Source organism: Pieris napi, chromosome Z (assembly GCF_905475465.1).
Source record: "Pieris napi chromosome Z, ilPieNapi1.2, whole genome shotgun sequence".
Classification (NCBI taxonomy): domain Eukaryota; kingdom Metazoa; phylum Arthropoda; class Insecta; order Lepidoptera; family Pieridae; genus Pieris; species Pieris napi.
Genome location: NC_062259.1, coordinates 4,459,138 through 4,471,622, shown reverse-complemented (window position 1 = coordinate 4,471,622; position 12,485 = coordinate 4,459,138). Strand labels below are relative to the sequence as shown.

Below are 12,485 nucleotides of genomic sequence, written 5' to 3'. Positions count from 1 at the left end.
AAAACGAAATTTTAAAATGAATTATGAGTTAAGACTATCATTGTGACCTTATTTAGGTTACGGCTTTAAATCTTTAAAAATTGCCTAAAGTTTGGCTCTTTTCCATTAAAACTAGGTCAATTGTAGTGATAAAATAAATGAACCCCCTCATTTAGCTCCTGAGAAGATCATTATCAAGATAAAACAGATAGCTTACTCTTAAGATTTGATCGTTTGTCTAAAGATTTTCTTTAGCTTTAAATGTACAATGTATACATTGGATCTTGTTTGTTGATGGCGGCTATTTAAGAATATTGTTTTTTGTTTCGTTTATGAATTTTAACCTACTGTTGATAGTTAAATATTGATAATTTTATAGTAAATAGTTTTTAATGTGTGTATTATGGTAAATATTCTTAGTTACAAAGTTTTACTAGATTGAATTAGAAAAATAATAAATAAACTGAAATAACTTTTTTATTTATATTTTTTTTTAAACTTTCATTATATTATTTTAAAGAATTATATGAAATAGACATGGGTAAGTTCACTTGAAATTTGTTTTGGACATTGAAATACATTTAGAAAAATAATTTACACCTTAGCCTGAAATTTCGTGGACAAAAATAATGAAAAAAAAGTGAAATATTTAAAAAACTTAAAAAAAAAGGTATTATTTTTATAAAAATAAAATTACATCTCTAATGGAATTAAAATTAGTTCGAAGCTTTCTCGCTCTAATTAACATTTTAGGCATTTCATCTGCGAAATGTTAGACAGCACACTGGATTTGATTGTAGCCGAATTTCTAAACTAGGTATTTTCAATAGGCTGAAATGATATAGCGTACTATTGAAATGAAGCGAAAATTTGATCTAGACCTTTGTATGAAATCTCGTAAACACACGGAGCAGATATTTATTCATTCGATTGCATTAAGTAAGTCATAGGGTTTCCATAGGATGATTTCTTATCGTACGAGCAAGTAATTTCGATGGACTTATGAAGAAAGTGCCATTACAGGGCTACTACGCCTCTCATATACCGCACGATTATCACTAATATCAAAATTAAGGTATAAATTAGCATATGCAAAAGAGGTATAAATTAGAAATTTGAGGTTACTATCCAAAATAGCCCTACGGGATTATTATTCTGTCTATTCGTTAACGTTATGTTAAAAATGTGTATTATAGAATTATTAGCAACATTTGTGTTCTAAAAAAATTACATAACATTCAATTATATTATAATACATTCATTTAACAAGGAACCGGAATTAGACGCTTTAAAATAAAGTTACAATTAAGAATATGAAAACAAACCGAATATAAAACTCTAGAATATTTTACTTCTGGAACGAGTTTTACTACGATTTGCATTCTATTATTAAAGTGTATAATTTCATGCTGGACGGGTAATATTATTATGTGATATTAACATATTATGATTGTTTTTATGTTTAAAGCGTATTTAACGCACGAATTACAGGTATATTAGTGAAATCGGTCCCGTAGGATGGCAATAAGACCTTATTTGAAGGCAAGGAACTATTTGCCAATATCCCACGAGCAAAGCTTGCAATGATTTATTTTTATTATAATTATTTTAATGTTCGTAATTAACGTTGACAAAAGACGTTGCCAAAGAGCATGAGATAAAAACGCCATAGGCCCTCAAAAACGAAAATCTATACAAGTATCTCGGCCGATTTTTAATCTGATAGTAATTTTAAAGATTTTTTTTATATAATTTACAAAAAATGGTTTTGTAATAAGTTATTAAATAACAGCGTATTTTTAGTATGTTTAACGAAGAGTATTGAATGTAGTCTTAAAAAGCGAACCATACCGTATGTGACAAGCAATTCATAGTTTTATTTGGGTAATGGGAACAGGAGAAATTATCACAACGCTTGGGCTAACAGCCAACATCATAAAAATATAATGTCGACTTATGAGAAATAAGGCTTCTATTGTAAATATCTGTTTCATGTTACGAAAATATGATTATTTTGTGAATAAAATAATTAAAAAAATAATTTGATTATTAAAGAATTACTATTTTAAAGAATTCATATTAATAGACATGGGTAAGTTCACTTGAAATTTGTTTTGGACATTCAGAAAAATATTTTACACCTTAGCCCGAAATTTCGTGAACAAACGAAATATTTAAAAAACGCAAAAAAAAAGTTATTTTTCCCCATTTTTTATTTTTATAATACAATATTAATAAAGATGATAAAAGAGAAAATAGTATTTATTTTGAATTAATACAATGTACAGCTGTTTACGAAATATCTTCGATAATTTTTACCTAAAATAAGTGAAAAACGTGTATACATTTTGTTTGATTCCCTCTCTTAATCCTATTCAACTTTAAATAGATCTTATTACAAAAATTACCCTTTTTAAAAAAAAACACCATTGAACCAATAAATCTTAAGAAACGTCGCGAGAGCGTAGTTTTTAATCAGTCTTTTTTAGCATACTAATACGTACACAAAATAGTTAAGTGTGTTAGTTCATATGATTTGAAGGAGTTTATGTAATATATGATTAATTCCATTATTCAGAGAATCCATATGGGCAAAAGCTATACGAACAATAAAATGCCAAGAATAATAATAATAAAAATAATTATTCCTGTTAATTAATAAGACAGCTATTAATTGCTTGACATAATAAGTCATGTAATAGGTTAATTCATCATAATTAAATGCAACCTTACAAATGCTATTTCTTAACAAAGAAAAACGTAAAATATGCTTAACTGAGTTGTCCAAGCGAAAATAGTGGACGCATATGCAAAACGTTTATTTAAGTATTATAAAATTATAATTTGAGTTCACCAAAAGAACACAGTTCGGTTTTGGGCTACATATAACGGCAAACAAGGCGTATCTTACATTTTTAAGTGCTATTGTATGCAGTGCTTTCTTTTGCTGCTTATAAGCTAATGAAGGTTACTTTATGACCGGAACACAAAGCCTGTTTACACTTTGTTAATTCAAAAGTTACATTATTATAAAAGACGCCTTTGTTCCCAGAAATGATTACGAAATTAACTTTTAACAAGTTTGATTTAAAGATTCACGCTCTAAAGAGATCTTGCATTAAGTTTAAAACAAGTTGCTGACTCAGCTCTTTTAAACATAAGATTCACCGCAAAAGTGTCAAGACGATTTTGCCTTCGCGAAAATCCAATTGACTGCGGTGCGAGAACAACGGAGGGAAATTTAAACAATGAATCGAAAACATGAAAGGATCGTTTCACCATTTCATTATTGTCCCAAGAAATAATACGCTTAAAAATGAAATAACACTACAGTGATGATCAATAAATTATGAACAAAAAATATTCCCACTTTAACGCCACATTTTGTGACATTAATCGATGTGTAGATGATGGCCCCTACTGATATCTTGGCGGCATTTCAAACAGTGCCGAAAATCTATATTTAATGTAACAAATTGTTAATTTTAATTTCTTGACATTTATCGCCTAGGCGTAACGCAAAGAAAACAAAAAAAAACAGTTAATTAATGTTAAATATGGTAAACGCAATTCGCATTGCAGAAGCGATTTGAAGGATAGTTTCGTAACAATAAGCCTTAACAATCGAACCATGGGTGGCGGTCTGTGAAACTCCAAGTGGAACTGAACCTTAGGGTTTGGCACTGTTAAAGTGAGTGGTAATGCGCGGTTTGAGACCTCGTGAGAGCGTTACCCGGGCGCGGTTGTTCCGGCGAGGCAGGCGTGCGGCCGCGACGGCGCCTCCACGCTACTGCGGCACGCGTCAACCCGCGCTTGCCCCGCGCCACGACGCATCCCCCACCATTCTTCACCCCCTGCCGCACAGTCGCCCGCACGCACGCCGCATTCTTGCTACCCTTAGCGCGGAACCCTCACAAAGACGAGATACAGCCAACATCCCGAAGCATGAGACCTAACTCTTTCTAAACTGCAGTTTTATTCAACTCTCTTTTTATCTCTTACCGTGAGATTCAACACGAAGTACCAGTCGTAACTAGTAGGAGATGTTTATACAGCTATTCGCTTACTTTAAGAATACGACTTGTAGAAGTTACTATTAGTATGTTGGATGTTGAGTTCCGGCGTTGGTAACCTATTCTTTCGATGCGGCAGTGCTTCGTTATTGCTACAATGCGCTCTAAGAAAGTTTTATAGGCACGAGCTTTCATGCGAAAGTAAACAGGTATTTAAATAAATTGTTGTTTGTTAAAACAAACTTTACCTGAAGAAGACAAACACTGAGATCTCTCTGAGAGTTTTTAAATCACGATAGAAATGTCAAAGATATAAATTTTTATCAACAAATCGCTTTATACAAAGCAATTTCTGTAGTTGCACAAAACCACAGCTAAGATACTAATTCTAATATACCACATGTTGCGGTAACTTGATTTTATGCTTTTGTGTGTTTGTATTGTGAGCCTTGCCAAAACTTACAATTTCTTACTAATTGGAAGACCTGTTACGCTAGCCACAAATAACGGTCAAATAACGGTTTCAATCACTATTTAACTAGATTATGTCTGTCAGATGCGATTTTTAAATGTTAATTATTTGCAGTAATGTGTTCCAAGTTTTCTTGAAGTACGTACGAAACGGTAATTATTCGTAGTGTTAGTAGTAGTTGTTTTGAGTGGCTTCAGCGATAGAATCTCTGAGGTTTGAACCCCGGCTACCAACGAACTTTCTGTAAGTGATTGAATTTAACAAACCCTCGTAAGGTGAAGGAAAACATCACGAGGAAACCGGCATGCATTATATTAAATAAGTCGACGGCGTGTGTCACATGCTGTTCGCCTACTTGCCTATTAGAAAAACATATACAGAAATCAAGACTTAAAATGTTGTAACACTACTATGTGTGTGTGTGTGTTTTAAATCGAAGCCGTTTGCACTAGCAGATTCGTAACTGTAGATCATTTACGATTTATTTAAGAAAAATTATAAAATGAACAAGTAATTCAACGTTTAATTTGGTAATTAAAAATGAATTTATTAATACTCTTGAATCTCTCAACTCTAAAAAATGGGTGTTGCCTAAACGGTTTGGTCAATATTTGTGTAATTGACATCCGTTGATGAGAACTTTGATTAATCTGTGCCAATCAGTTGACGATACAACCTCTAATTACTAAAGGTTAAGTTTGTAATGTTGTAAAAGTATTTATTTATTCTTTTCTGCGAAATATTTTATTCTGAGAACCTGTAATTAAAACCTGAGTCATTAAAATATTGAAGATGTGTGCTGCTTTTAATATCTACGAGTACGAGTCGCTGATTAAGGGAAATGTAATTTAATGGCATATTTTGATATATAAAAAGTTATACTCGTTAGCAACAACTATTGGTATTTTAAATTAAAATTAAAAACTAGCTGTAAAATATCAGAACAGTGTTTTACATGGCTATATTGGAGCATTGACCTAACCATGGTTACAACAACCCGATAAATTCAACGCAAGGAAACTCGTGAAACTGTTTTTCTTATGAAACATGAATATTATTTTCATGATCAATGAGACGATACGTAATAAATGTAACGTTAGCGTGAATTTTTATAACATTTAAAGAGATTTCAAAAAGATTTATGGAGTGTTAAGCCCGATCTAGAGTGTTTTAGCTAAGAGCCCTCCGGGAATTATACTTTAGTGACGCTTAGACAGTAGCTACGCGCAATACGTTCTTTGGTTTCCAGACTTTAACATGATTTGACTTTCTATATCATTGCCATAGAAACTTCATCATACCATGAGAAACGATGACCCCTTCGGACCTTACAGCCCAACCTTACAGACCTTAGACCCAGTTACAAAAAACAAATATATCCTGCGCTCCGACTGCGTTCCTTTACAAAAACCACGTGTTCAGATTTCATTTGAACATTGACAAACTGCTGACATGGCTCACGTGGCTGTTCTATACACAGGAACAAGTCACAAGAATTATATGATGTATGTGTGAAGTAGTCTTTAAGATGTCTATAACAATAAATCAGATTTGAATATTGCTCTGATAGTCTGACTTATCTATAGTTCTCGGTTCCTCTCAAAGTGGCGAAGACTCCTTCAAGCCCTTAATTATCGTGGTGAGCATGCCCGATAGTTTTGTGATAATCCCACTACCTGGAAACTTTGATCCTACCCGTAGGTCTCCGTCTATTACCTTAGGTATCTTGGTGTAATAATCCCGTACTTATATATAGGGTACATCTGTAGGGCTGACATTTAATACATATAAATTTGACAAAACATTTCACAGACCACTAGATGGCAAGCTGTACACCACAGGACACTTCACAATGACACAAAATATTTTTTAATGTTTCATCGACACATTTGTCTTATTTCATACATTTATTTTATTATTGTCCAAAAACTGAACACAATTCCATTAAGATTTTATAATAAAACAAAAGCTGACCCGGCAAACGTTCGTTTTGCCATGTATATTATTTCACTCAAACATTTTTTGAGTTGAATAAAAATAACTATCAATAATAAAAAAATAGGGGTTGATCGTAGATGGGTGAAAATTAAGGGTTGTATGCAGAAAAAATTCATAAGAATCGGTCGAGCTGTTTCGGATAAGTATGCGAACGAATATTGTGACACGAGAATTTTATATATAATATAGAGATGACGATCGAAGTATTGTTGGAGATAACAAATCATTTTTCCTCAATTTTAATGAATGGTGTTCTTAATTCTGATAGCTCTCAGAGCCCATAAAGTAGATTTAGTGCTTGAGAAATGATTATCAATTAACTATATTAATCCTAGAACATTAAGCTAACACTAAAAACTACAAGCGCTCTGGTTTCTTACGTGTCTACACGGGATAAACAAAATCATCGAAATATATATTTAAATAATTATGGTTAGTAAAACATGATTAATTTTATCTATATATTAGATCTCCCTCCCTAATTTAGGGATATTTTAAATATTTAATAGTAATACGAACTACACGGGAAGTCGGCACTTACGCGCTTATATTTTTTGTTCTTACATCGTTGTGGTTTCTACGCGCGCGTCTCCCATATAACGGCTCCAAACTGAAATGGAACGGCCAGCAACCCACATGGGCCATTAAACCCTTAATCCAACTTGTTACTTATATGAGGCCTCTTCCTAACCGACACCCAATCAATTACTACAAAAAGACAAAGAGACACGACCGTATCAAGATATAGGGCAAGACAGTGTAGACTCTTGTCAATAACTGAAACGGTACCTCCACCCACACTTTTCAAAATAATACATTTCAAAGCTAGTTGAAACATCAAATCAAATATATAGTCTCGCAAACAGATCGTAATAATATTTTCATAGAACCCCGAGACCATGTCTAAACTGGAAAATAAAATACAAGAGCAGCAATCCGCTCTGATATCAGGCAAAAGTTAAGAGTCGCGCTCGGCAGTGAAGCTAAGCTTCCAATAATCAATGCAAAGACGGTCCGCTTTCCTTCATAACGAGCAATGCAGGGCTAGAAAAAGGCGAAGAGCTCACAGACTATGTTTGTTCGTTCCAAATCAGCAATAATCTAAGAAGTAAGTAAATTCAAAAGGGGCTCTTTAGCCGTGTATACCTATGTCGTTCTATTTTTTCAGGATTTTTTGTTTAATTTGCATTGTACCTGTATTGGTAGTAGTTTTAGTAGTAGTGATATTACCTTTATATTTTGCCACTACGGCTAACAATATAACTCGGCTCAATTAAGTTAATGTTCAACTCTTTATTTAAACTGAAAGACACTTTAGCGCCGTCGCTATTGAGGGAGAACAATAAACCAGAGATATTAAATATCTCCCTACCTAATAACAAACGTTTTTTCGGTGTAGACACCATAAAACTCAGCATAAGTATTCATAAATCGAAAATCTTGGTACGAAGACAAAACCTGCGAGACGGGTTTTTTTTCTTATCTGGTAAACAGTTACATTTACAGTTATACTGATTGATCAGTGATCTGATTGTTCACCGCCTGTGCAGATTTTGATCAAAGAATCATTGGAGGTGCAGGTTTATTAAACGTTCCCTAAATTTATGAACAGACGTGCGAGGGGTCATTATTAATTTTATTGGACTCATCCCAGCCTGTTTCGAGTGGGTCTATCAGCACCATCTTGTTGTTGGATTAAATATGGGTCACCGCTTGATCTTTCGATTAGTAAACCATATCCCAAAAGAATTCGTAGAACCTCTTCCGCCTGTCGTCTTTTGACGTTGATGGACCAGCGGCGTAAAATATTCCCAATTTCATGTAGGAGGCATTGCGGTAGGCAATTATTCGAAGAGATTGATATTAAACACGTGTTTATTATTGTCGTCCAATATGCTGATTTGAAATAAGTCTATTATATATTGATATTACTTTTCTAGATACACCAACTGCGCAAATAAATATTATCCTATATATTTATATGGGATTACAAAGTTATTCATGCGGTGAATTAATTAGTTTACATGTGTATAATATTATAATGGAATAAAAATCCTTCAGTCGCACTTTGTCGAAATTGTTATAATATTTTTTTTTTCAAATCAAATTACAACGTAGCGCATAAACGAAATTACAAGAGAAGTGTAAAGAAAATACGATGATGAAAATGTGGTAGTTTCTTAAATCCACTTGATAGAAAAGCTTTCAGTATTAAAAGCTTTAATATAGATTAACGTCACTCAAACGGTCGCCGATCATAACATATTCTAATCCCGACATTTTAAAAAATGGTTAAATCACTATTTAGCTTTGAATATGGATCACTAGGTCGATAAATGAGATTTATCTGTAAAGCCTTACAAAAAGCTAACTAAAACTTATTTTTAATAACAAATAATTTCAATCGAAATGCCAATTTCGATTGGCAATGTCACATTTAGTGTCTTAAGATAAGAGATAATAGAATTTAAGGGTGTAAGATGTGAACACGAGTTTTGCGGTATTCTATAAGAAATAGCTAAAATGACTTTCTCCGCAGTCCGTTCCAGTTTTCTTTCAGCAGGCATTTTGTCTAATTAGACCTGTCAGAACAATATTAACGTAGACCTAAATAGAGTCGGCTTAATTTATATATTTTGTACTGTTTGTAATAAAGCGCGAGAACGTGAGAGGAAATAAAACGAAATAATATTTAACCATTTTAAAATATACATTCAACAATTACGGGAACAAGTAATTGCTTTTATGTTAGCACGCAGTACGTACTCTGACTACTATAGTTTCAGGAGGGATTTTCAAACCCAAAGAAATACAGTGCATGTATCACTATTTGTAACACATCAAAATTTGCGGCTTGGGCTAAAAAGTCGTAGCATTGTTGTATGAAAATTATCTGGTTTACAAACAAATGATTAAGCAAACCAATGATAATTGGAACGAAACGTACGAATAAAAAATGAAATTTCCACGTAGAGTATGTATTGTATTCATACTGAAATCTAACTTTAATAATGAGTAAGCATAAAGCTTTTAATATAATTTGATATTTATATTTAAGTATTAAATAATTCTTTGCGAAAATTCTTAGAGCTGGTAAATAGGAGTTAGCAACCATTTTTCTTAAAATAATATACATATTTTCTACTACTCAATTAACCTTATGGCAAGCCTCATCCAGTGATCGAAAGTAAAAAGAATACAGCCCATCAAAAAATAAAATTACAATCTATTACGTTCAATAATTAACATTCCAGAAACATACTATCATAATTACATTCGTAGAATAAACGATGTAACAATTATTTGCTGATTGTGATTGTTAGACACATCTGCTGTTTTATTACCAGCAAGATGTTGAGTGCTTCGACCGTTTTGAAATCCTTATTCTGAATCTAGCACTGATTTGAATACCTACGCTGCTAGCTTCCAACGCTTAGGAGCGTGAAGGCTGGACTGAATAGTTCTATTTTCAATTTCAATATAACGTTTCTTGGATTTGACATTTTTCTATATGGAATTCTGAGAAATACATTTTATAATAAACAGAATTTTTACTTCCAAATGAAGCTTTAAAATTTAAAATTTTATTATTTATGTACAACATCGATCTTGATAGCTTTTTCAATATATAGTGAAGACAAGCACAAGCAGAATTATGCCCAGGAGCTTTCTGATATAGTCATAGCAAAAAGTGATTATTGTTTAGTTAAATATTATCTATTAATTCTGGTTTTTAATCTATATATTTTAGTACGTATTTTATAAGTCCAGTCATTTTATAGATTATATAGAAATATAATTGTTTTGTGTATTAATTTATTACCTTAAATTTTTTTAAATCATGTTTCCAGGCTTCTGGTGTAGTGAGAGTTGTATATCGGCAGCCTACGTATTCCTAGGTATTACAACTGTACTACTACATATTACTTAATATATGATTCTACAAAATGAACTACCACCTACAATTCAAAACGACGACGTGAAACTTGCCACAGACATAATATCCTTGTTACGGTTGAAATGCAAATAAATATGTAAATTGAGGGCACCGACGGAAGGTTTAGCCGGATTCGAGATTCCCAAGACGCTTAAAAAACCAAACCCTTAAGAATAAATACTTAATTTCACAACATTTCTAACCGAGGTAAAGTAAAAAAACAAAAGAAAGCTTGTTATGATTCTAACATAAAACCCTTCGGATATGCGAAAATATAGGAGATTAATAAAATAATTATTTTAGCAAGCGTAAAAATGATATGCCTACAATATGGCCAGTAATGTGACGCTTTGATTGAACTGATGGATACGGTACAGTTTGCCTGCCAGTGGACTGTAAAATGTGTATTAAGTTTATATATTATAATAAATGCTAGGAGTCTCTATATAATAATGTAGTGTAAAAATATTTGCAGGCGGTATGAAATTATTAAATATATGAGAAGGTGATATCATAAAACCTAATAGCCCTACGAATCCCTAAGCCCTACATTTGTGTTCTAATATATTAATAATTACGGAATGTCTGCACTAAGAGACCTCAGGTAACATCACTACCTTGAACCACCTGGTAGGAGGTTCAAGGTAGTGAGATTTTTACACTCACCAAAATTGGACTTGAACGAGAAAAATACTGATTTATTGTACATAAATTACACTTTATACAGCACAATCACATATTTAAACTTTAAAAATATTATTGTAGTGATTCGGTGTATCGTGCACCTATAAAAATTTGATCACAACCGTGTCAGTCATGGCAGCGGTTGAATTATGTTCAATATTAATTAAAATTAAAGTATTCTATATGTAAGTAGATTGTGTTAATAAATAACATGATCATTTTTAACCATACCACTTCTCAAATGGACATAAAACAGGCGAGGAATCGCAAGAAACTCTCCGCGACTATTTTTAAATGCTAAGTGGTTTGCAATTCGAAACAGTTTCTATATTGTAGATGGTATGATAAAAAGATGGTGGTGAATAGAAAGTTAATCAATCATGAGTACAAATAAAACTATGATATTAAATTTTTACGTCTTGAACTAGAACAGACACGTCTGGTCGGCACGAACTCTTCGAAAATATTTCATTATTTCCAGGTGCCTAGAGAAATTAAAGGAATTTCAATGTTTAAAATACGATTTCTGCATCTTATATCAACTGACCTTAAGTAACGGTTCAGTATTGAACGATTTCAGATTTATGTTTTGTATACTTTTAAAATAAATCAATCTATAAAGATTAAATGTCTATAAATCTTCACTAACTCTGCAACTGAGTTTCTTAATTGGATACAGAACACGAAATTCTACCCGCATTACCTCGTTGCAAGAGACTTTTCGTAATTGATATGAAAAATGTTGTTGCATGTATAGCCTATACGCTCACTAAATACTTTAATTATTATTAGTTATTATAAATTGCTTACGAAGGTTTTTAAAGGTGTTCGGTGAATGTATTCTTTGTTGGGTTTGAAAATATTGTGCTCCCTCGAAGAAATAGTTTTAAAAATGTAAAATTAGAAGCATTTTATATATTTTTTTTGACGTTCATAAGTGTACGAATTTTAATGTTTTGCTGCATTGAATTATTACACACATTACATTAAGACTAAATGCTATTTTGAATATAACTAAAATTTCTTAATACAAGGTAGCAAAAGTTAGTTTAAGCCGACATTAAATTAATTCTCCCACGAGATTCGTCGTAAATGTTTAATGAAAACATATCCAACATTTTAAAAACCGTTTTGAAGATGTATTAATTTTATAGGTTTAAAATTGTCGTCACAAAGTCTATTCATTTCCGTAATATTAACATTGAGAGAAATAATCAGACGCTATAATAAAAATAAAAATAAACAGAACAAGAAAACGTTCGTAGCAATATACTGACACCGTAATTTATTGATATCGTCATTTGTCTCAATTGTGAGACCTTTTTACGTCGTGTAAAATTATTTATTAAAAGTTCAAACTTAAGACATCCCGACGTCACCTTTATAATTTGGACGAAAAACA

General features: G+C 32.2%; 1 protein-coding gene across 11 annotated transcripts in view; it reads right to left on the bottom strand.

Moving 5' to 3' along the window:
- Nucleotides 1-12,485, bottom strand: part of LOC125062290 (potassium voltage-gated channel protein Shaker) — a 197,330-nt gene that overhangs the window by 83,209 nt on the left and 101,636 nt on the right. The window contains exon 1 of one of the 11 annotated variants that reach the window (XR_007119233.1): nucleotides 3,697-3,765. The exons of 8 other annotated variants lie outside the window; for them this stretch is intronic. The gene's annotated coding sequence lies outside the window, so the exon portion shown is untranslated. Of the gene's footprint in view, nucleotides 1-3,648; nucleotides 3,766-12,485 lie in introns of those variants that run through there. 2 more of the 11 variants (XR_007119231.1, XR_007119232.1) reach the window with 2 other exon arrangements.